Genomic DNA, 23,961 nt, shown 5'->3' with positions numbered 1-23,961 from the left:
GAGGAATTTGAGTTTAATTTGGCATATTATTTTATGCTATACCTTCTGCTTATATAACTTTGTTTTTTAAAACTCTTTCACTCTGCAGTGATTTGCATTGTTTCCTCTGAAAAAAGACTTTATTTTACCTATAAGTTTATATATTACTTCTATACACTACATATTCAGACTCCATTTCTGCTGTATTATTAACAATGGTAACATTTCCTTGTCCTCTCTTCTTGATTCTCTCACAATCTAATAAATTGAGTTTACTGTATTATTTTTGGTTTTATTTACCTTTGTGCTACATATTTATGTTTTTAAAATCAACAGTAAATAATAGTACTGATTTCCAGGTAATATAAATTAGGATATAGTTTCATGTACATACATGCTAAGAACAAACACATGTTACTCCTCGCCTCTAGACTTTTTCTGATCTCTTGGCAAACTCTGGCTGCCAGAAGTGAGTGCTTTTATTTTGAAAAAATATTTGTTTATTGCATTTGTATTCAAGGACAGTTTTTCTGTGTATAGCATTCTTGGGTCAAAATTAAACATATAACAGCTTTGTATCCTTGTGCTTAGTATTGCTGAGGAAAAATGTAAACGCAGCCTAATATTTCCACCTCTCGTTTTACATGTTTTAAACCTTAAAGGACTACTTCTATCTTTGAAGTTTAGAAACTTTATTGCAATGTATCTAATGGTTTTTTTTAATTGAAGTATAGTTGATTTACAATGTTATATACATTTCTACTGTACAGCAAAATGATTCTGTTACATGTATATCTATATATACATATAGATATACACACACATTATTTTTATACTTTTCCATCATGGTTTATTATAGGATACTGAATATAGTTATCTGTGCTATACAGTGGACCCTGGTGTTTATCCATCCCATATATAATAGCTTAGCCTCCCACTTTATCCCTCCTCCAACCACCGCCCCCACCCCACCCCCCCCACCCCCCCGCCTTGGCAACCACAAATCTGTTCTCTATGTCTGTGAGTCTGTTTCTGTTCTGTAGATAGGTTCATTTGTGTCATATTTTAGATTCCACATATAAGTGATATCATATGATATTTGTCCTTCTGTTTCTGACTTACTTCATTTAGTATGATGATAAACAAATGGGATGCAATGAAACTTACAAGCTTTTGCACAGCAAAAGGAAACCACAAAAAAAGAGAAAAGTCAGCCTGCAGAATGTGAGAAAATATTTGCAAATGATGTGACCAACAAGGGCATAATTTCCAAAATATGTAAAAGGCTCATGCAACTTAACAACAAAACAAACAACCCGACTGAAAACTGGGCAGAAGAAATGGGCATTTCTCCAAAGAAGAAATGTAAATGACCAACAGGCACATAAAAAGATGCTTGACATCACTAATTATTAGAGAAATGCAGATCAAAGCTATAATGAAATATCACCTCATACCAGTCAGAAAGGCTGCCATTTAGAAGTTACAAATAATAAATGCTGGAGAGGGTGTGGAGAAAAGGGAACCCTCCTACACTGTTGATGGGGATGTAAATTGGTACAACCACTATGGAGACCAGCACGGAGGTTCCTTAAGAAACTAAAAGTAGAGCTACCATATGATCTAGCAGTCTTATTCCTAGGCATATATATGAAGAAAAAACATGGTTCAAAAGGATACATGTACTCTAATGCATGTATGTGTGTTGTTCATTGCAACATGATTCACATTCACTCTTCATATATACCACATTTTCTTTAGCCATTCATCTCTTGATGGACATTTAGGTTGGTTCCATGTTTTGCTCTGTGTGTGTGTGTGTGTGATGGAATATAACTTAGCCATTAAATTAACAAATTAATGCCATTTACAGCAACATGGATGAATACAACTACAATATATCTAGTTTTAATTATTCTTACCTATGGTATGCCATTTCAACATTAGCTCCAATACTTCTTTGATGTTGGAAATTTTTCTTCAGTGGAATCTATTTCTTTATTTACTTTGGAACTCTAACTGAATATTTTTCTTCTGACTTTCCTAATTTTACTTTTATTTCAATTATGATTTTACTTCTTTCCTTAGCTTTGATAATCTATGTTTTATTTTTTACTTATTTGTTAGTATCTTTTCTGAGGTCTTGTGTCCATGCTCTATATTCCTAATTAATAGGAGAATCACTAGAATTGAGATTCTAGAATAGTAATTCCAAGATATTTTCTTTCAATTTTCATTGTTTCTTGGCAATATTCTTCTGATGAGTTTTCATTATCTGTCTTGTTTTCTGTTTCTTTCCTTCTGTTTTGCTCATTATTTCTGTATGTATGCATCCTTATATGAGGTGATTTTTCTCATTCATATACCTGAGGAATTTCACCTTGGAAAGGACCCGTGGTTGATGCAGATTAATGGTTACTTTACATATGATATAAAAGTAATCTTTATTTCTCCCAATCCAATATATAGGAGTTATTTTGGCAGAACTTTTTATAGTACAGAAGTCCTATCTGCTCCTTCTCTATTTACCATGGGGACAGACTGTTCCTTCTCAATGAGACTTTCTAGCTAATTCTCTGTTTGACCCTATGTTCTCTGCTTTTCAAATATATGGCATATTCATGTCAGGGAAATTCTTGTTGCCAAATTTTGCTCCTATGTCCAACAGTTGCAAACAAGAGTAGTCTGCATTCAGTGTACTTTTATTTTACCTTAAAAATAATATCTTATGGTTTTCTGGCAACCGACTGCCGTAAATACCCCGTTTCTACCTTTTTCTCCATAGCTTATTTGTGGTTATGGGTTTTACTGACAATTTATTTAAAACTGGGCTTTGCCTGTTTCTTACTTTCCTTGATGCATTGGTTTTTATGTAATTGGAGAAGGGGAAATTTAACTTTTCATCATCAATTTCAAATTGGATGGCTGAGCTGCATTTCCATCTTTGATATTATGAACATAAAGGAAGTACAGAAAACTCCTATTTCAAGCATCTCATTTTGGAGAATGTGAAATTCAGGCTAAAGTAAAATGACTCCCAAAGCAATACCAAACCTATTATAAACAATAAAATAAAAATCCATCGCATATCTCTTAATTGTCAATCTAATGCCATTTAAGCTGCACAAACTATTCCATTTCAAAACTTCTAGTGAAACACGTCTCAAAGCAAGTAACTTGTTAGCAAGTTAGGAGAATATTTGCAAAAACTGGAACTATGGATGAATTTTCTCAGTAAGCAAGGGACAACGTTCTTCTAACATTTCCACTAGAATTTTTAAAAAAATATTTTGACGTAGGTCCAAATTAAATATTAAGGTAGTTTTGGGATTAATGGTGTGATGACGTAAGTTTTGTAGATGATGGTGGAGTTATATTACTATTGAATACTGTGGTTGTCAGTGCACCAAGAATGCCTGATTCTGTACTGCCTGTGCTATCATTCTTTTTCAGGAGTTGTGTGAGGAAAGCAAAATCAAGGGCACTTAATTATTTTCTGACACTTAGCTTGATATACACATAGATATATTCTGGACTTATGGGCCACTATGTACTTTGGAATAAAACCTCATTTTTGTTTCTAAACCCAAATTTTAATTTATTAATTCATCAGTCTACATTTGTGCTAGATGCAGTTCCATATACGGGTTAGAGAGTGACTGAAAAAAAAACAAACGAACAAAGTCTTGGCCTTCATAGCGCTAATACTTCATATCAGCTAATACATAGCTGATATAAGAGATAGATAATAATCATATTCATAGGTAAATAGATTGAGAGCCAGGTAACTGATTTTTGCCATGAAAGATGAAATCCTGAGTGACTGTGGCTTCTTCATGTCCCTTCTGTTACTTAGTTCTTGTTTAGTCGCTAAGTCCTCTCTTACTCTTTTGCGACCCCATGGACTGTAGCCTGCCAGGCTTCTCTGTCCATGGGATTTTCCAGGCAAGAATACTGGAGTGGGTTGCAATTTCCTTCTCCAGGAGATCGTCCTGATCCAGGGATTGAACCCACGTCTCCTGCGTTGGCAGGAGGATTCTTTACCACTAAGCTTCAGGGAAGCCTCATGTTGCTTACAGCTGTGCCCATGTTTGAAGAACTCTAGGGGCTTTAAGGGAATAGGTCTAAGGATTATAGAACTGCAGGCTCACCTGTACACCATTTCAGGTTGGAGGTAGGTGGTATTTTAACACTTAAATGTCTACCTTATTAGCATAACATGAACTTCATCTTGTTCCATGGCTATATAATTTAAATTTTATTTCATAATGTATTTCTGTGCCATCAGACCCGATTAAGCTACCAGTTCAATTAGACTTCCATGAAGTACCACAGAGAGTGACAGGGGTGGGAGCAACAGTATTATAGAAAAAAAGAACCTTCTGTAGTGACATTTGAGTTGAAATGTAATTGATGAGAAAATGAAGGCTTGCAAAGACTTCAGTGTAGAGCGTGGGAATAACAGGCTTGACATGTTTGAGGCATAGAAAGGAGGATAGTGTGCTGAAAGATTAAATTTTGGTGACGGGCAGGAATCAAATCATATAGACCTTGAAGGCCTGGAAGGACTAGGGATTTTACTCTCACTGTCATAGGACGCAATTGGTGGTTTTTTATTGTTTGCTTGCTTAGTAAAAGAGTAACAGGTTAGTTTATGTTTAGTTGCTACATAGAGGATTAATTGTAAAGGACGAGATGGAAGCAGGAAGATCAGTTAGAGACTTTTGTAATAATTCAGGCTGGTCTTCATGGGATAGCAGTGGATGTGGAGCAGTGTAGATAACACACAAGATATTTACCAGCTTCAAAATATCTGAAAACATAGGGGAAGCATTGAATTACTTTTATTATACGTTTTTCAGGTGAGTGGTTGTATTTATGACTTTTAAGTAAGTTTTTCACCTGAAAATTTCTCTAGAGGTTGAAGGAAATGGTTCTCCGATGAGGGAAATTTGGCTCTGGCTTGAACTTGTCCACAAGCCCCCACCCTTAGCTCCTGCTACAGGTGGTCCACCCATAGCCTTTTATTCTGGGGTCTATTGTTTCATGGGAATCTCTCCTGAGAATGATTGGAAAGATGGTTCAGTGTCACTCAGATTCACATTGACTACTCAACTTCTGCGAAATTTTACATACACTTGTATGAAAAACAGAGTGTTCAGGAGGCTTCCTTGCCACCTCTACTCCACTCTGTAATTCTGATCCCCTTTTTTCTACTTCACAGCTTAGCAGCACGCATCGCTCTGTAGGTTGAATTGTTGTTGTTCAGTCGCTCAGTGGTGTCCAACTCTTTGCAATCACATGGATTGCAGCCTGCCAGAATTCCCTGTCCTTCACTAACTCCCGGAGTAAGTGGGATGGTGAGCCAAACTTCAGAGATGAGATAGACATTTACTTTGATCTACTAGAGGGTGAAAACAATCAAGTTTTCACTTCATTTCTGGTAGGAGATGCAGCCCATGGGAAAAAGTTAGGGGAGGAAACACTGCAATGTTCCCTCTCAGCTCTCTTTTACTGACTGACATGTTAGTGAGGTGGTAGTGAGGATCGCTTTTGGGTGTGAGGTTAGTTCTTTGCCCAAGCACACATTAAAAAGCTGAACAGGGCTTCTTTCTCAGTGTGCGGTCATTAATTCAACAAATATTTACCGAGTATCTACTTTGTTTTAGGCACTACAGCAGGTGCTAAGGTCAGAGAAATGAAAAAACAACCAGAGTCACCTGCCCTCAGGGTCTTAAAACATCAACCGCTTTAGAGTATAAACTTTAATGTCTTATAATATTTCTACCTGAAATCAGATGTTTTAACTTCTTAATGATTGTATATGCTTATGTGGGTTAATTGGAATATGAAAATGAATTATTTCTTGTTCAGTGATTCCATTTCCTAGTTATCTATAATCATATTTACCCTATTTATTCAGCTTAACTTCTCCTCTTTTATCCTGTTTCTTTGGCCAATACAAACTTTATCATCTTTTGAATAGAATTTTAACTCAGAACATCGAATAAATGATGACTGTGATCTTCTTATACATGGAAACTTTCTTGTTTTCTAGGTCAGTCCCCTGGAAGCCTATGCCATATTTTAGATTAGACTGTGAATTAAGTACCCTGCTGAAATGACTCCACTTTGTCAATAACCAGTTATGTTATTTTTTTGTGCCTGCACTATGTGAGGATCTTTCTGAAAGTGTTTGATTTATTTATTGCTATATAAACAAACCTACCCAGATCTTAGTGGCTTAAAATTTGTTTTTTCTCACTATTCTGCAATCTGAGCTGGACTTTGGTGGGTGGTTCTTCTGTTCCAAGAGGTGACTGCTCTTGCTTGACTATCCAGAATGATTTCTTTTCTCATGTGTCTCACATCCACTGTGATGGATGGAATAACCGGGGATTGGCTGGATATTTCTCTTTGCTTGTCAGCATTCCACTGGTCAAGGATAGTCAAGTGGTCTGTTTCTGAGTCAATGTGGAAAGGTGAGCACATGTGTACCAAGTGGGCTGGTGCATTAGTGGGTCATGACGATATAATAGCTGTGGGCTTCTCTAGTGGCTCAGTCAGTCAAGAATCTGCCTGCAGTGTAGGAGACCCAGGTTTTATCCCTGGATCAGAAAGATCCCCTGGAGAAGGAAATGGCAACCCAGTTCAGTATTCTTGCCTGGGAAATCCCATGGACAGAGGAGCCTGGCAGGCTACAGTCCATGGGGTTGCAAGAGTCAGACATGACTTAGCGACTAAACCACCAGTATAACAGCTACCACAGGTTTCCCTCTGGCCTCTGATGATTCATTTCCCCCTAACGTCAAAAATATTTTCATCCCTTCCTAAGAATCACAATGTCATTCCACTATAACCTCAGACATAGGCTTGAAACTTAGGCTTAATATTCATAATATCATCATCTAAACTGAGTCCAAGTGTGGCTGAGTCTCCTGGTGTGAAATTCTTCAGGTGCAACTTTTTAAGCAACTTGTCTTTTTTTTAATTTATTTTTTAATTAGAGGAAAATTGCCTTACAATGTTGTGTTGGTTTCTGCCATACAACAGTGCAAATCAGCCATACTGAATACAGAGCATTATAAACTAAAAATTAAGTTATCTGCTCCTTCCACCCATCCCCAACTCCAAGCCCAACATACAATGATGAGATAGGAGCAGGATAATTTAAATTAATAATTCTCTTCAAGAGTGGTGGTGGAATGCATATAGCATAGTAGTCACTGCTTCATAGCAATTCTGGAACCCACCTGGGTAAATATTTTCAGTTCCCTCTCTTCTGAGATTGGTAGCTCAGACAGTAAAAATTCCACCTGCAATGTAGGAGATGCAAGTTTGATCCCTTAGTTAGGAAAATCCCCTGGAAAAGGAAATGCTACCCACTCCAGTTTTCTTGCCTGGTGAATTCCATGGACAGAGGAGCCTTGTGGGTTACAGTCCACAGGGTCACAGAGTCAGACACAACTGAGCAACTAACAGAAGACATTTCTTTCATATCCAAGGAGCAAATACCAAGCTTCTGATGAAAACATGAAATGTTTAAATCAGTGTGTCAAGACTCTTGAGAGTCCCTTGGGCTGCAAAGGGATCAAACCAGTCCATCCTAAAAGAAATCAGTCCTGAATATTCTTTGGAAGGACTGAGGCTGAAGCTGAAGCTCCAATACTTTGGCCACCTGATGCAAAGAACTGATCCATTAGAAAAGACCCCGATGCTGGGAAAAATTGAAGGCAAGACAAGAAGGGGATGACAGAGGATGAGCTGGTTAGATGGCATCACTGACCCGATGGACAAGAGCCTGAGTAAGCTCCAGGAGTTGGTGATGGCAGGGAAGCCTGGTGTGCTGCCATCCATAGGGTTGCAGAGTCAGACACGACTGAGCAACTGAACTGAGAGGAATCATTAAGTGGACTTACCTGGTGACTCAGACAGTAAAGAATCCATCCAAAATGCAGGAGACCTGGGTTCAATCCTTGGGTTGGGAAGACCCCCTGGAGAAGGGCATGGTAACCCACCCCTGTGTTCTTGCCTGGAGAATTCCCATGGACAGAGGAGCCTGGTAGACTACAATCCATGGGGTCAAAAAGAGTCAGATGTGACTAAACAACTAAGCACAGCCTAGGAGAATCATTACCATGAAAACTTGATCTGATGCTGCAGGGTTCTTCCTTCTGGGGATCTCTTTCATTCAGTGGGTTTCAAATGCATGAAATGGCTCAAGCCTGAAAGCTATTTTTCTTCAATATAGTTTGAACAATGTATAGGTTAAACAATATCTTTGTTGTCTGCTTAGTTATTTTGTTCCAGGTGTTTGTGTTCTATTAGTCATCTCCATGGGTCTGTGAGGATCAGGCTCCCCTGTTTGTCATGACAATCTTGCTGCTAATTACATCTATTGTGTCCATTATATTTCTGGTGATTAAAATACTGAATTGATTATTTTGGGATTTTATCATCCCATTTACTACCTGGGATACTCCTTATGTAAAAGCCCTGGTCTTCAGAGGACAATTGCTACTGAGCTTGTCCATTTAGAATTTCAGAGACCATTCCTTCACAAGTACAGCCCTGATCTTCGCATAGCAGACTTGCTGGGATTGAGAATTCAAACTTCTCTGGAGTTCTGCTACTCATAACATTAAGTCTTGGCCCTGATCCTTAGACTTCCCTGACCTTCATGCTGCCTAGGAGACTTTGTCTTTCACAATTTGATTTATATTTGTCATTCGCCACCCTCAACCTTTGCTTTCTTCTTTCAATGCACCAAATGTCTCTTCTATAGTTATTCAATTCCATGGTCCTCATCATTATTATTTTCCCCAAACCTTTCATGTGCCTGAGCTATTGCACCCATCCTTCCCATTGGCCTACCTTTCCAGTTCACAACTGAAAAAAACTTAGAAACTATACTGAAACCACATGCTAGAATCTCTCAGTGCCTGTAATGATATTCTCAGACCTAGATTGAGATCCAGCTCCAAATATCACTTTTCAGTCAGCTTCTTAGGGTCATTCCTGGTACCAACTGTCACAAGTTCTCTGGGGAATACATTCTGATATTTACATGCAGAAGCTTTGTTGAGAAATTGTTTTAGGAACAACACATGCATGAGATAAGGGAAGTAGGACTTGACAAAGGAAGATGTTGAGCAGAGAAGCAGTTGCAACAGAGACCTCAGGGCATATTATACTTTGGCGGGTTCTTATGCTGAGTGTAGTGTAGTGTGTTCATTGCTCCGTTATGTCTGACTCTTTGCATCCCGGTGGAGTGTAGCCCAGGAGGTTCTTCTGTCCATGGGATTCTCTAGACAAGCATACTGGAGAGGGTTGCCATTCCCTCCTCCAGGGGATCTTCCCGACCCAGGGATCGAACCCAGGCCTCCTGCATTACAGGCAGACTTCTTACTGTCTGAGTCACCATGGAAGCCCTTGTACTGAACAACCCTTCAAAATGACCCAGCTTGGGTAAGCAGTCCAGCCCTTGACCTTCCACACTGAACTTCCACTGGAGCTGCTATACTCCGGGATACAGGTTGTCTTGTAGGGAAGGTGAGTAACCTTGATCAAGGCAGCTTCTTTTTGTGAAGGACAGACAAAACTGGAGAGAACACAGTTGTGAACTGTCCTGAGCTAATACCTCCAGGAACTGAGAGATGAGTGTCATAGAACTAAGAAGTGCATGCCACAGTGCACAGTAGCTAAACCAACTGCTAAAGTTACTAGGCTCTTCAAGCTGATCTTTTATGCTTGTATGCATGCTCAGTGACTCAGTCATATCTGACTCTTTGTGATCCCATGGACTGTGGTGGAGTGGGTTGCCATTTCCTTCTCTAGGGGCTCATCCCCAACCCAGGGATGGAAACTGCATTTACTGCATCTTCCTCACTGGCAGGTGGATTCTTTACTATTGAGTTACCTGGGACACCCACATCCCTTCTTAACTCTTTCTTAGAATAATATCTAACTTTTCCAAGGGAAGTGGTTTTCTCAAGTCCAACCATGTGCACCATCTTCTGAAATATCTAACTCCTCCTATAACTGTTGTTTGTAGTCTCAAAGATGAACACCTGATGAGCAAGATGAATCAGCATACTCCATGCATCCTTCCTTAACTGCAAACATTAGCTCTTGAATTAATTTAGATCAATTAAAGCACTTCTTTATTAATTTTTAATAATAGTTGTATTGAGATGTAATTCATATACCATAAAATTCACCCTTTTAAACCATATAATTCAGTAATTGCTAGTATATTCAGAGTCCTGCGATGACCTCCACTATCTAGTTTTAGGTTCCCTTATGGCTCAGCTGGTAAAGAATCGCCTGCAGTGTGGGAGATCTGGGTTTGATCTCTGGATTGGGAAGATCCCCGGGAGAAGGGAAAGGCTACCCACTCCGATACTCTGGCCTGGAGCATTCCATGGACTGTATAGTCCATGTACTTGCAAAGAGTCAGACACGACTGAGTGACTTTCACTTTCACTTTCTAATTTTACTTTCTAATTTTTACTTTCTGATTTCACTAATTTTACTTTCTAATTTTAGAACATTTTAATTGCTCTAAAAAATAAACCCTGGACTGCGCATTCACTCTCCATCTGCTACTAACCTCAGTTCAGTTCAGTTCAGTTCAGTTCAGTCACTCAGTTGTGTCCGATTCTTTGCAACCCCATGAATTGCAGCATGCTAGGCCTCCCTGTCCATCACCAACTCCCGGAGTTTACTCAAACTCATGCCCATCGAGTCGGTGATGCCATCCAGCCATCTCATCCTCTGTCATCCCCTTCTCCTCCAGCCCCCAATCCCTCCCAGCATGAGGGTTTTTTCCAATGAGTCAACTCTTCCCACGAGGTGGCCAAAGTATTGGAGCTTCGGCTTCAGCATCAGTCCTTCCAATGACACCCAGGACTTATCTCCTTTAGGATAGACTGGTTGGATCTTCTTGCAGTCCAAGGGACTCTCAAGAGTCTTCTCCAACACCATAGTTCAAAACCATAAATTTTTCGGTGCTCAGCTTTCTTCACAGTCCAACTCTCACATCCATACATGACCACTGGAAAAACCATAGCCTTGACCAGATGGACCTTTGTTGGCAAAGTAATGTCTCTGCTTTTTAATATGTTATCTAGGTTGCTCATAACTTTCCTTCCAAGGAGTAAGCATCTTTTAATTTCATGGCAGCAGTCACCATCTGCAGTGGTTTTGGAGCCCAAAAAAATAAAGTCTGACACTGTTTCCACTGTCTCCCCATCTATTTCCCATGAGGTGATGGGACCAGATGCCATGATCTTAGTTTTCTGAATGTTGAGCTTTAAGCCAACTTTTTCACTCTCCTCCTCCACTTTCATCAAGAGGTTGTTTAGTTCTTCTTCGCTTTCTGTCATAAGGGTGGTGTCATCTTCATATCTGAGGTTATTGATATTTCTCCTGGCAATCTTGATTCCAGCTTGTGCTTCTTCTAGCCCAGCGTTTCTCATGATGTACTCTGCATATAAGTTAAATAAGCAGGGTGACAATATACAGCCTTGACATACTCCTTTTCCTATTTGGAACCAGTCTGTTGTTTCATGTCCAGTTCTAACTGTTGCTTCCTGACCTGCATACAGGTTTCTCAAGAGGCAGGTCAGGTGGTCTGGTATTCCCATCTCCTTCAGAATTTCCCACAGTTTATTGTGATCCACACAGCCGAAGGCTTTGGCGTAGTCAATAAAGCAGAAATAGATGTTTTTCTTGGACTCTCTTGCTTTTTTGATGATCCAGCAGATATTGGCAATTTGATCTCTGGTTCCTCTGCCTTTTCTAAAACCAGCTTGAACATCTGGAATTTCTCGGTTCACGTATTGCTAAAGCCTGACCTGGAGAATTTTGAGCATTACTTTACTAGTGTGTGAGAAGAGTGCAGTTGTACGGGAGTTTGAGCATTCTTTGGGATTGCCTCTCTTAGGGATTGGAATGAAAACGGACCTTTACCAGTCCTGTGGCCACTGCTGAGTTTTCCAAATTTGCTGGCATATTGAGTCCAGCACTTTCACAGCATCATCTTTCAAGATTTGAAATAGCTCAACTGGAATTCCATCACCTCCACTAGCTTTGTTCATAGTGATGCTTTCTAAGGCCCACTTGACTTCAATTTCCAGGATGTCTGGTTCTAGATGAGCAATCACACCATTCTGATTATCTGGGTCATGAAGATCTTTTTTGTACAGTTCTTCTGTGTATTCTTGCCACCTCTTCTTAATATCTTCTGCTTCTGTTAGGTCCATACCATTTCTGTCCTTTATTGAGTCCATTTTTGCATTAAATGTTCCCTTGGTATCTCTAATTTTCTTGAAGAGATCTCTAGTCTTTCCCATTCTGTTGTTTTCCTCTATTTCTTTGCATTGATCACTGAGGAAGGCTTTCTTATCTCTCCTGGCTATTCTTTGGAACTCCACATTCAAATGGGAATATCTTTCCTTTTCTCCTTTGCTTTTTGCTTCTCTTCATGTCACAGCTATTTGTAAGGCCTCCTCAGACAACCATTTTGCCTTTTTGCATTTATTTTCCGCGGGGATGGTCTTGATCACTGCCTCCTGTACAGTGTCATGAACCTCTGTCCATAGTTCATCAGGCTATCTGTCTATCAGATCTAGTCCCTTAAATTTATCTCTCACTTCCACTGTATAGTCATAAGGGATTTGATTTAGGTCATACCTGAATGGTCTAGTGGTTTTCCCTACTTTCTTCAGTTTAAGTCTGAATTTGGCAATAAGGAGTTCATGATCTGAGCCACAGTCTGCTCCTGGTCTTGTTTTTGCTGACTGTATAGAGCTTCTCCATCTTTGGCTGCAAAGAATATAATCAATCTGATTTCGGTGTTGATCATCTGGTGATGTCCAGGTGTAGAGTCTTTCTTGTGTCGTTGGAAGAGGGTGTTTGCTATGACTAGTGTGTTCTCTTGGCAAAACTCGATTAGCCTTTTCCCTGCTTCATTCTGTACTCCAAGGCCAAATTTGCCTGTTACTCCAGGTGTTTCTTGACGTCCTACTTTTGCATTCCAGTCCCATATAATGAAAAGGACATCTTTTTGGGGTGTTAGTTCTAAAAGGTCTTGTAGGTCTTCATAGAACTGTTCAACTTCAGTTTCTTCAGCATTACTGGTTGGGGCATAGGCTTGGATTACCATGATATTGAATGGTTTGCCTTGGAAACAAACAGAGATCATTCTGTCATTTTTGAGATTGCATCCAAGTACTGCATTTTGGACTCTTTTGTCGACTATGATGGCTACTCCATTTCTTCTTAGGGATTCCTGCCCACTGTAGTAGATATAATGGTCATCTGAGTTAAATTCACCCATTCCAGTCCATTTTAGTTCGCTGATTCCTAGAATGTTGACATTCACTCTTGCCATCTCCTGTTTGACCACTTCCAATTTGCCTTGATTCATGGACCTAACATTCCAGGTTCCTATGCAGTATTGCTCTTTACAGCATCGGACTTTGCTTCTATCACGAGTCACATCCACAACTGGGTATTATTTTTGCTTTGGCTCCATCCCTTCATTCTTTCTGGAGTTATTTCTCCACTGATCTCCTGTAGCATATTGGGCACCTACCGACCTGGGGAGTTCCTCTTTCAGTATCCTATCATTTTGCCTTCTCACAGTGTTCATGGGGTTCTCAAGGCAAGAATATTGAAGTGTTTTGCCATTCCCTTCTCCAGTGGACTACATTCTGTCAGACTTCTCCACCATGACCCAACCGTCTAGGGTGGCCCCACACGGCATAGCTTAGTTTCATTGAGTCAGACAAGACTGTGGTCCTTTGATCAGATTGGCTAGTTTTCTGTGATTATGGTCTCAGTGTGTCTGCCCTCTGATGCCCTCTTGCAACACCCCATCTTACTTGGGTTTCTTTTACCTTGGACGCAGCCACTGCTCCTTACGTTGGAAGAGGGATATCTTCTCATGGCCACCCCTCCTGACTTTGAATGTGGAGTAGCTCCTCTTGGCCCTCCTGCGCCGGCACAGCAGCCGCTCCTTGGCGGTGGGGTAGCTCCTCTCGGCCGCCGCCCCCGACCCCGGGCGTGGGGAAGCTCCTCTTGGTCGCGGCTCCTGCGCTGTTGCAGCCTGGCGCTAACCTCAACCTCTTCACAAGTCTACTTTTTGTCCGTGATGATTTGCCTACTTTGGACGTTTCATATAAATGGAATGATACAGTATACAGTCTTTGGTGAGTGGCTTCTTTAACTTGACCTATGTTTCCATGTTGTAGTGTATATGAGCACTTCATTCTTTATATTGCAGGATAATATCCCATTGTATGTTATGCTGCATGTTTTCAACCCATTCAACAGTTAATGGACATGTGGGTTGTTTCCATGTTTTAACTCTTATGGATAATGCTGCTGTGAAGATTCATATCTCATAATTTTCTAAACTTGATACCAGAGAGAACAACTCACTACCCTACTCATTTTGCCACAGCTTGGCCTGTTTTCAACATTTCCAGGCAGCAGTTCTAGAATAGGGGCTTCCCAGGTGGTGCCACAGGACTAGAAAAAGTCAGTTTTCATTCCAGTACCAAAGAAGAGCAATGTCAAGGAATGTTCAAACTACAGCAAAATTGCACTCATTTCACATGCTAGCATGCTAATGCTCAAAATTCTCTAAGCGAGGCTTCAACAGTACATGAACTGAGAACTTCCAAATGTTCAAGTTGAATTTAGAAAAAGCAGAGGAACAAGAGATCAAATTGCTAACATACACTGGATCACAGAAAAAACAAGAGAATTCCAGAAAAGCATCTAATTCTGTTTCACTGACTAGACTAAAGCCTATGACTGAGTGGAATACAACAAACTATGGAAAATTCTTAAAGAAATGGGAATACTAGACACTTTACCTGCCTCCTGAGAAACCTGGATGTAGGTCAAGAAGCAACAGTTAGAACTAGACATGGAATGATGGACTGGTTCAAAATTGGGAAAAAGAGTATGTCAAGGCTGTATATTTTCACCCTGCTTATTTAACTTATATGCAGAGTACATCATGAGAAATGCCAGGCTAGATGAAACACAAACTGGAATAAAGATTGCCAGGAGAAATATCAATAATCTCAGATATGCAGATAAGACCACCCTTATGGCATAAAGCAACGAAGAACTAAAGAGCCTCTTGATGAAGGTGAAACAGGACAGTGAAAAAGTTGACTTAAAACTCAACATTCAAAAAAAAAAAAAAAAGATCATGGCATTTGGTCCCATCACGTCATGACAAATAGATGGGGAAACAATGGAAACAGTGAGGGACTTTATTTTCTTGGGCTCCAAAATCACTGCAGATGGTGATTGCAGCCATGAAATTAAAAGAGGCTTGCTCCACGGAAGAAAAGCTATGACAAACCTAGACAGCGTATTGAAAAGTAGAAACATTACTTTGCCAACAAAGGTCTGTCTAGTCAAAGCTATGGTTTTTCCAGTAGTCATGTATGGATGTGAGAGTTGGACCATAAAGAAGGCTGAACACCAAAGAACTGATGCTTTTGAACTCTGGAGAAGACTCCTGAGAGTCCCTTGGACTCCAAGGGGATCAAACCCATCAATCCTAAGGGAAATCAATCCTGAATATCCATTAGAAGGACCGATGCTGAAGCTGAAGCTCCAATACTTTGGTCACCTGATGTGAAGAGCCAACTCATTAGAAAAGGCCTTGATGCTGGGAAAGATTGAAGGCAGGAAAAAGGGAAGACAGGATGAAATGGTTGGATGGCATCACCGACTCAATGGACATGAATTTGAGCAAGCTCCAGGAGATGGGAAGGACAGGGAAGTATAGTGTGCTGCAGTCATGGGGTCACAGATAGTTGTACACAACTGAGGGACTGAACAACAACAGGTGGTACTATTGGTAAAGAACCCACCTGCCAAAGCAGAGACATAAGAGATGTGGGTTCGATCCCTGGGTTGCGAAGATCCCCTGGAGGAGGGCACAGCAACCCACTTCAGTATTCTTGCCCAGAGAATTCCATGGACAGAGGAAATTGGTAGGCTACAGTCCATAGGGTCACAAAGAGTTGGACATGACTGAAGTGAGTTAGCATGCACAGCACTGCATTCTAGAATAACAGAAAGGAAAGGAAGTGGAGGGGGAGAGAATAGTCCTTTATTTTAGTTTTCCACAAGTCCTAGGTACACCACTCTTCTTCTCACAGTTTGGTCACAGGATCTGTTAAAATGTCCCACTTTACATAACTTGGTTTGGGCTGGGAATCTATCATGTGCATACAAAAGAGTTCACCCTAAGGCATGACCTCCGATAACTCTCTGAACAATGCTACCAGCAGTGAAGCAGGTTAAATAATAAAAGTCCAAAGTTTAGGCATAACACACAGCAGCTGCTTCATTGTACCTCCTTCATCTCTTTGCGGAAATAACCTTTGTGGAAATAATGCCCAATCTTAAAGATCCAAACTCCAAAACTTACTTTGCTCAGAAAGCTCCCTAATATCTAATCACCTCTTTCATTTCAGGCTTAAACAATCTGTTCTGCACCTTTATTCAGGGTTTGTGGCTTCTGTGCTCAGTCGTGTCTGACTCTTTGCAGTCCCATGGACTGAAGCCCACCAGGCTCCTCTGTCCATGGGGTTCTCCAGGCAAGAATACTGGAGTGGGTTACCATGCCCTCCTCCAGGGGATCTTCCCTAGTCAGGGACTGAACCTGTGTCTCTTGCATCTCCTGCACTGGAGGCAGATTCTATACCACTGAGTCACCTGGGAAGCCTATTTAGGGTTATATTTATGTGAATTAAATTACCATCAGTTTACATATCTGCCTTCTTCATTAGGCATTAAGATTTTTGAGACCTGGGACTCTTTTTGCTCAACTTGGTGTTTCTAATAGTTCGTACAGTGATTAATTCAACAAACACTAATTTTTATGTATGAGTCACCTATTCTATTCTTAAAACTATGATAGTCCTGGGGATAGAAAAATGAATAAGATCCTTTGAGAGGCTTACATTTTACTATAGGAAGGCTATATTAAAGTCAGTAAGAATAAACTGTATGAATGTTGTTATGATAAAAATAAGAACAGGGCACAGGAAGTCACAAGAATGTGTAGTCAATTCTGCTCAGATCATAGAATCAGATTTATAGGTGAATCCACTCTTAAGCCCAAGGAGGGAATTCCCTTTAGCTTCTGATAAACAGATGTAATGGGTAAATGATGATTAATCTGCACTGCAGTTGAGTTCACTTATGAGCCTATGTCAGAGTCACAATTGGCCACAAGCTTCAACTGATTCATATTGTGATTTCTAGCTCAATGGGACACATATCAGACAGCAGATCTCTTCTCCCTTTGTGTCTGAATAGGAATTAGGGAGCTAGACCTCTCCCAGGGAATAGAAAGCATCCTAAGAGACTAGATCCTACTAGAATATTCTTACTGGTTATGCTTGTCTGGGAAGGAACCACCGCACCCTTATGTAACATGTACTTCTGTAAAGGGCCAAAAAATAAAAGACTTACTTCATATGTAGCTTCTCTTTTTCTTCTTTAAGGCAGTTTTTTTGATAAAAAAGAAGTTGGTGGCAAGATAAATTGCATTCTACCTGTTAGTCACTGAAATCAGATCCCTTTTAACTAAATATGAAAGGTATAAAAGGGGAAACTATCAATACAGTTGGTAACTGTCCACTTCATTCAGAATTTCAAGAGAAAACTAAAAAATAATTACCACTTGCTAATGGTATTATAATAATGAATAAGTTTCAGTAAAGATTTAGAAAAAAGTGACATATTTAGTTCTATGGTACGATAGCTTTACTGATCATTATCTTTTTTTGTTGTTGTTTTGGTGTAGATTGGAATTCACTTACGAAAATAGTTTCAGTGTACCAAGGAGCCCTTGCCTTTTCCTAAACTGAGATTTTACTTTAGAGACTGCATTTTAATTATTTAAAATTGGTCAGGCATTCAGATAATTAATCCCTGGGAGAATTTTCCTCACTATCACTCTAAGCTAGCCTTCCTATGCCTTGTCCTAATCTGTTTAATATCCCAAATAACCCAGGGCCTGTTCTATAATAATATTATACTTTCTGTATTCTAATGTTGGAATACTCTATACTTTATAACAGTTTCTATTATTTGTCTTAAACACTCTAAGAATAGAAACCATGACATGTAGTAGGTACTTAATATACAGCTGCTGACTGACTGGATAATAATCCATTATGATTGCTTTGAATATTCACTTTATTTTCAAATTCCTCATTGCTACTTTATGGCAAGTATTTACTGTGCCTATAAAACAAGATTCTTTTATTTTTAAGTTGAATTTTTGTTAACTGTTAATTATTAGACTATTAAGATCATTTTATGAATTATATACTTTAACATTCAAAATGTCCATCTTTTATGTAACCTGATTAGAGTATTATACACATAGAAAATGCTCAGTATGTATTTAGAGTAAAAATAGCTTTCACTTTTAATCTTAAATTTTTTAATTTATTTTCTTCTATTTCAGTTACTTTCAATATTACTTTCAGTAATTTTCAAAATAAAAGGCAGAATTTTTTTCAGTAGGAAACAAATGTAAGAAAACTTATGCAAAATATTTGCAGTGTCACAGGACTAAATATATTTCTTAGATTTCCTCATCAAAATTTTTCAAAGTGCTCTCCCACTCACATCGCTAGCCATTAGACAAATTTATCACACCCCTAACTTCCTCTGTTTCTGTGGCTGTTGAGGAAGCCTATAGGGAGGTAGCTATACCAGTGAGCTAAATTCATCTTCTTTTCAATACAGTTTTCAACATCGCTCTCTTAAGTATATTTGACCTAGAGTCACAAAAGAAAATCACCCCTTCATAGTAAATAATGTCTTCTCTTTCCTTCAAAAGCATGTATGATGTTTTTGATTCCAGCAAAGCTTAGTGAAGAAATATTTTTCACTCTTCCCAATAAGAATGGCCTGAGATTTCCTCCATCCAATCTTGAAGGCTCAGGATCCATGAACTCTATATGAGGTCTAGCAAGAGAATGGAGAGCCTGTGACACTGAGGCCCCTCTGTCCTGAGATCTCAGAAAACTCATGAGTGCAGAAGTCTTCTAGGATATTCTCTTCAAAAGATGAATTGGGACCAAACAACTGGTCTCGCAGAACGTGGAAATTCACTGTTCATAGGAAAGGAGCAAATGAACTCTCAGAAGCTCTATATGAGCTGACACTCTCTTTGTATTAGTCTCACATCACCCACATTTCTGTTACGGTTAGTAGTTCATAACATATTCGTTATTCTACAGTTCAGGAGGTCAGAAATTTAGTCATTCTCATGGGGCTAAAAAGTCAGGCATCAACAGGGCTGGTTTCTCCTGGTGGCTCTGGAGGGGAAAGTGTTTCCTTATCTTTGCCCGCTTCTAGAGGAGGCCTTGTTTTTGGAAAATGATAAGTCAATTTTTGGTGAGATGCTAACCATAAGATGCCATTTTCTGTTCTGCTACCCATTTTAACTCTTTGTAGAGTCTGTTATACTAACTGCTTTTTTCTTCTCTGAATGGGTTTCCTCAAAAAATGTCTATATTATCTTCTCTTCTGAACTGTTAACAGGCTATTCACTGCCCTTTGAAATTGTGTGGCAGATGTGGAAAATACCTTCTGTATGCTCTTCCAAGTTTTGGATAGTTTCAGGGGCACAGTTCTTAGAAACTGCCCTAAGCACCCTAATAGCTAGTTACACCACTGTCTCTAACACTATCTTTGCTTCTCTTTCTGTTGAAATTTGCTTCCAATCACTTCCTGTTGCTGTCTTCTTGTTCCAAACTCCCAATTTCAATGTTTCTTTACTACAATTTATTTATAATGGAAACTGCTCTAACAATGACATTACTTACAAGAATATCCTTGACGTATCCAATGGTCCAGAGACAGTTTCAATTATTATAGAACTGTTTAGTATTACTTTATCCTATATAATTCTCCACAAAAACTGAAGCAGAATGTCTAGAAAGCAGACTTTATGGAAGCAAGGGCTGCATCTTTTCATTACCAAATGTCCAGTGCCTAGCACTGTATTTGGGGGATAGTAAGCATTTACTAAAATCTCTTTGAATGAACTAACAAATAAATGATTAATGAAAATGTGAAGAACAAAGTCTGCATTTATCAATCCTGTAGATTGAAGCTAACAGGTTCAGCCATTGATAGACCTCTGGTGAGTTAAGTGCTAAGGAAAACACTCTAAGTAGGGTACAGAGTAGGCCTGAAAACCTTATCTAATCAATAATTTTGGCTAAACACAGAAGCAAATTATCAGAGTTTTCAAAAAAAGTCAAAACGGCCAAATAAGAAATGGAGAATTTTATATTTCTTGACACTTAAAATTTTTATAGTGTTGTTTGTTAAAACAGTTATAATAATCAAGCTCCTTTCTAGCAAACTTACTTTCACTTGTTAGCATAGGCAGGGGTGGCTGGGGTGGGGGGATTGTCAGCTACTGTATAAGCAGAAAACTTGGTGAATTCCCTAAGGCATTCTCAATTGAATAGAAAAGTGAAGATTCAGCACATCTGCTCAGCCACTAGAGAATAGAGGCAAGTACATAATGCAAATAGCCCTGCAGGAAGGAATATCAAAGAGCTACCACAACTACCAATTAACAGTGAAATGTTACTCCATAGGGACTTAGCAAATTAAAGTGAAAAGGAGTTGAATATTCTTTAATATATGTTTATTTAGAAGAAGATAATTTTTTCCCTATTAATGAATTATATCCCAACACTCAATTTATCACCTTAGGTTGATATTCGTTTTCTATTGCTACTCTAACAAACTACCACAAACTTAGTAGCTCAAAACACATTTATTATTCTACAGTCCAGGAGGTCAGAAATTTAGAATCAGTCCCACTGGGCTAAAAGCCAAGTTTCAGCAGGGCTGGTTTCTCCTGGAGGTTTTGGAGGGGAATGTGTTTCCTTGTCTTTGCCTGCTTCTAGAGGAGGCCTACATTCTCTGGCTTGTGGGCACCCCCCGCCACACACATTATTCAAAGCACATTACTCCAATCTCTGCTTCCTCATCACGTCTCTTCTCTGACTTTCCTGCCTCCATCTTATAAATACCCTGTTATTACATTGACTTACCTGGATAATCCACATGACTCTTCCCATCTCAGTATCTTTAACTTAATTCCACCTTCCATGTAATGTTAGGTAATAAATACCTAACATCATAGGACATCTTTAGGGGGCCCATCACATGGTTAGGTTAGTATGAAAGAATTCAGTTAAACGTGAGGAAGGAAAAGAAAACGAAGAAGGTCTCTCAGTAACAATAGCAGGGAAAGTACCATGGCTAAGAAATGCCTGCAAACCTTCCTAGTATTTGGTCTAGTTTTGAGCTAGAAAATAAGACACTCTATGAGAATATTATGGGCTTCCCTTGTGGCTCAGCTGGTAAAGAATCTGCCAGCAATGTGGGGGACCTGGGTTCAATCCCTGGGTTGGGAAGATCCCCTGAAGAAGGGAAGGGCTACCTACTTCAGTATTCTGACCTGGAGAATTCCATGGACCCTATAGTCCATGGGGTCTGAAAGAGTCAGACAGGACTAAGCCACTTTCACTTTCACTTTCTTTCATGAGAATAATACAATATGTGTCTAAAGATCTGGACATTTGCTTCAAGAGGAAAATTCTCTGATAATAACTAACTATGAAGAAAAAATGTACTCTTTCACTTTTATGATATCTTGCTGCTTTAGGAAAGAACCAGTTTTTTTTTTTTTTTTAAGCGATCCAGAATCTAAAAGTAGAAATGAAACCAGCAGAATTAGCAAAAGCATCCAGTCTGCAGGCACAAGGAATCAGTCATGCAGCTGCAACAGGGCAACAGGGCCTCAGCCATCCAGTTATTGGAACATAGAGTCAGCATGAGGCTCATAATCTCTACTGCGTGGGGTAATCAGACTGAAGCTGTCAATATGCTGTTAAAAAGAATACAAGGGAAGAAGTCAATGGGATCCAAGAGTTTGATATATTGAGAAACTAGAAACCAACTGTGGATAGCATTTTTTGTCATTCTGTAACAGGGGAAAAATCAGAAACCTGTGATTACACGCTGCTGGTCGCATTCTGCCTGAAAAAGCATCTCAGTGTGAGGATTACTAAGTGCCTCTTGTCTGAGAACAAATGTGAACCAAGAGATTAACCCAGCATTTTAGACAGTATCATTTCCTTAGGGGAGAAGGTTGAGGGAAGATAAAGTCAACTGTGACTAAAGATTATCTGGCACCGAGAAGACCAAAATGAGTGAAAACATTTCCAAAATATCTTTTCATATGCAAAGGCAAAGGTAGAATACATGTAAGACTTTGTTCACGATCTCTCTGTATGTGATTTCCACACATTTTCTTTTCTTTGTGAAAACAATATCTACATATTCTCACCTGAATAGTGCCACTATTATAATGAATTATGAGTTCAATTCAAATCTGTTTTGAAGGATATAGATGTTCATTTCTATGAGATTTTTGCTCTGTGGAAAGAAGAGGAGGAAAACAGAAGCAATTTTTATATTTTTATATATATATATATATATGTATAACCTTGTCTTTGATGTTATTGCAATCTTTAGCAATAACTATGCAACCTTAAAAGGAAGAGAAGGCTTATACTAAGGGGGAAGGCTATGGGGTCAGATTTGGGATTGAATTCCAGTTCTGTCTACTTAAAACTTTTAAAACCCAGATTCCTCATTTGTAAAATATGGCTAAAGATTGCTTTGAGAACCAAATCACATGAACATTGTGAATCACTTACATAGTGCTTGGCACACATAATACTTAAAACAGAGTAGCTGTTAATAGCAATATTAATTAAACAAGAGTGAACAAATAAGAGGCTAAACTGTTTCATCAAAATCTTTGAACAAGAGCTGTGTTCTCATTCAGTACCTGAAACAAAAACAAAGCTAGAATAATTTTTGAACTTTAAAGATTTTTAAGTTTTCTAACACGAAGTCTTATTCAATAAAGTAAGTTAATATAAACAGCCCTAAATTTTAGACACATTTTTGTTTTCATTTTTCCATTTACCAGGATCATACTGATAAAGTTGTGGAAGTATCTGAAAATACTTTATTATCCTATATATTATCAATATTGTTATCTTATTAGAGGAGACACTGTCATAAAACTGTATAGCTGGCAGAGTCTTGAGTATAATTATTTCAATTTCCACATTTAGCTGGGATTATGCAAGGCTCAGAAATAACAGAATTGCCCCAGCTCCCCAGATAGTGAAGAGGAAAGTCAAGATGGCAGCCACAGTCTTCTGACTTCCAGTCCTGGGCTCTTCATACAAGAAGGCTACTCGATATGTGACAGATATAATTTACTATCTGAAGATTATCCTTGTGAACAATTCTTTGTGTGCAAGGAGGGAATGAGCATTGTGTATTTGCATTGAGAAAACTGGAATGCTTTTGAAGAGATGGACACTTAACTGGCAAGCAGGACTTAGAAGGTGTCTATCACTTTCTCCTCAGAATCTTGGTCAAAGCATCTTTTGTGAAGATGCATCAGTGAGAACACTGTCTCCCCAATGGGTTGGTTTAAGAAGATTTGTGCTTTCCTGAGAACTGAATTTCTGAAAATATTGACCAAGAGTTTATATAGTCTTTAATCCAAACTCTCTGTTTTTACCTTATTGCACTGTGGTCTCTAGGTAAAGAGGCACTTGTAGAAGACAATAAATTTGTCAATATGATATTATTTCATAAAGTAAATAAAATCTTCTTCTCCATTATTTCAAATACAGGAAATCAACTTAAAGTTAACAATGAGGTTAAAAGAACAATTGGAATATATATTGAATATATATATATATAAATATATTTATAATAGCTTTCAAGTTTGCTGACAGATTTCTCCCAGTTTACTTCATCGTGATATAAAATGTAAAACAAATTCAGCTATGTGAAAAAAAAGTT

This window comes from Muntiacus reevesi, chromosome 16 (assembly GCF_963930625.1).
Source record: "Muntiacus reevesi chromosome 16, mMunRee1.1, whole genome shotgun sequence".
NCBI lineage: Eukaryota > Metazoa > Chordata > Mammalia > Artiodactyla > Cervidae > Muntiacus > Muntiacus reevesi.
This window is presented reverse-complemented; position numbering follows the sequence as displayed.